The sequence below is a fragment of the Tachysurus vachellii genome, chromosome 9, assembly GCF_030014155.1.
Source record: "Tachysurus vachellii isolate PV-2020 chromosome 9, HZAU_Pvac_v1, whole genome shotgun sequence".
NCBI classification, from domain to species: domain Eukaryota; kingdom Metazoa; phylum Chordata; class Actinopteri; order Siluriformes; family Bagridae; genus Tachysurus; species Tachysurus vachellii.
In genome coordinates, this window is record NC_083468.1 from 709265 (window position 1) to 711764 (window position 2500).

At 33.8% G+C, this 2500-nt stretch overlaps 1 protein-coding gene across 1 annotated transcript in view; it reads right to left on the reverse strand.

Annotated features, from left to right (window-relative positions):
• Window positions 1–1896: 1896 nt before the first annotated feature.
• The window catches only part of b4galnt3b (beta-1,4-N-acetyl-galactosaminyl transferase 3b), a 23517-nt gene continuing 22913 nt past the window's right edge, over window positions 1897–2500 (reverse strand). The window contains exon 20 of the mRNA XM_060878797.1: window positions 1897–2500. This exon is cut by the window's right edge and continues 1659 nt beyond it. The gene's annotated coding sequence lies outside the window, so the exon portion shown is untranslated.

Consider the following 2500-nt stretch of genomic DNA (forward strand, 5'->3'; position numbering starts at 1 on the left):
TGGTAACACTGGTGTATTAGTTACATCATTGCCCTGGTAACACTGGTGTATTAGTCACATCGTTGCCCTGGTAACACTGGTGTATTAGTTACATTGTTGCCCTGGTAACAATGGTGTATTAGTTACATTGTTGCCCTGGTAACACTGGTGTATTAGTTACATTGTTGCCCTGGTAACACTGGTGTATTAGTTACATCATTGCCCTGGTAACACTGGTGTATTAGACACATCGTTGCCCTTGTAACACTGGTGTATTAGTTACATCGTTGCCCTTGTAACACTGGTGTATTAGTTACATTGTTGCCATGGTAACACTGGTGTATTAGTGCACCATACAATCACTTCAATTTTTATTGCTGGACTTTATGCTCATGTCAAAATTACAATCATTTTTTAAATGTTATATCTGTGTGTTTGTGTGAACTTTATAATAAAACTGTAAATGAACAAAATAAAATTGTGAATGAAGTTTTTTACTCCCAGAACATAGGCACACAAACAGAAGGTCAGCTTATAGTGTACATACACCCTTAGAAACATAGAGCTCTTTAACTGGAGAACCGGTTCTTCATGGTTCTGTGTTTATCTCCAAGCAAAACCCTTCGATTAACAAGGAACCATTAACCACTGAACAACCTGCTATAGGAAACGATTACTACTGACTGGATAAAAGCGTGTTGTGATTCAATATCAGATCTATTTGCATTACAGAGTGTGTGTGTGTGTGTGTGTGTGTGTGTGTGTGTGTGTGTGTGTGTGCGCGTGTGTGACTTTAAACATTGCTCACGGACAGACGCACCTGTCTAAATATACACACCTGCCTGAAACACTGCAGTATATGATTTACTGAGAACAGGCATGTGTTCTGTTACAAGCTCCGATTTTGTGTGTGTGTGTGTGTGTGTGTGTGTGTGTGTGGGGTGGGGTGGGGTGGGGGTACTGCACAGACTCTAAAACACTTATCAGGTTTTTTTTAAGAAGAAAAAGAGGATTAGGTCTGTTTCTATTTCTCTCTCTCATTTTCTACCGCTTATCCAAACTACCTCGATTGTTTCTATTTCTAAAAAAGGTTAAACATTTACAAAAAATGACATAAAATGACATATATATAAAAACAAAAAGGACACAATTTAATGAAAAGAAAATCAACAAAAACACACACAAAAAAAACTCCAGACATTCCTCTTCAGCTTTGAACACATTCATTAATATTTATGCATTAACTAGATATTATATTAGAATTGTATAATAATATTAATACATAAGTATATTGAATAATTCAATTAATTACCATTTAGCATCCACTTAATTTATAATTTTTTTTTTCTTCACATTTATAATGAATTTCCATCATTACACACTGAGTGGATTGTTTATGTCAGGACTCATCCCGGACTTTGGCCATGTGCATCTGTTTATGTTTCGTGTCACGTGTCTGCCCCGCCCTTGTCTCTTCCTGCCCGCCTCTGCACACCTGCTCCTTATGTGTTGATTGTCACGTGTCGTTGTCCTGATGTCTTTTGTCTAGTCTGTTGTCGTCTGCATGCTTCTTTTGTGTATTTTTAGTTATTAAACTGTTTATTTTACGGTCTGTTTTTACTCCACATCCCTGACAGTTTATTAGGTTACATTCAGATTAATGCAGCAATCTTGTGTATATTTATAATTCTGTGCAAAAGAAAACACTCATATGCAAAAATGACCAGCTAAAGTTTTATTACAACTTAAAAAATAAAACATCAAACATAGTTCTGAATGTGATATAATCGTTTATGCGCTTTTTTAAAAAAATATTTCTAAATGCTAGTTGATCTTTTTATTCCAAAATGTGTTGTTTTTCCATCATTATCTAAAATAAAGTGATGTTTTTTCCAGAAATAAAAATATAACGCAAAATGAATCAAAATCAGGCAACAATTTATGTAGCTTTTATCTGGTAAATAAATGACAGCGGATCGTCAAACGTACAGTACAGTATATATAAATACATAAATACAAACATTTACAAAAAACAAGAGCAGCAAAATCCCTGAAACCCTCTGAAGTTTCTCTGAATTGCTTTAAAGACTTAAAGTTGAATTTGATAAAATTGAACAATTTGAGTTTGTGTGTAAACTAGTGTTAATTTCGTCATCTATTTTTAATTTAGTCTTAGTCTTAGTCTTGTGCCGAATGTCCTTGTTAGTTTTAGTCATATTTAGTCATTCACATATCTTTTTTTGTTAGTCAAGTTTTAGTCGACTAAAGGTCTCGTCATTTTAGTCTAGTTTTAGTCAAAAGAAAACTCAAGGTATCTTAGTCTAGTTTTAGTCGACTAAAAGTCTTTTAATTTTAGTCTAGTTTTAGTCAAAAAATTGTAGTCTTTTTTAAAATAACACATTATTACTGAGATTATTACTGATAAACATTTCAGTAAAAAAGTGTTTCACTCGAACTTGACCGCACATCACATTTTTTACTTTATTGATGCTGCTTTTAATCGTAATGTAAAGACCGGTCA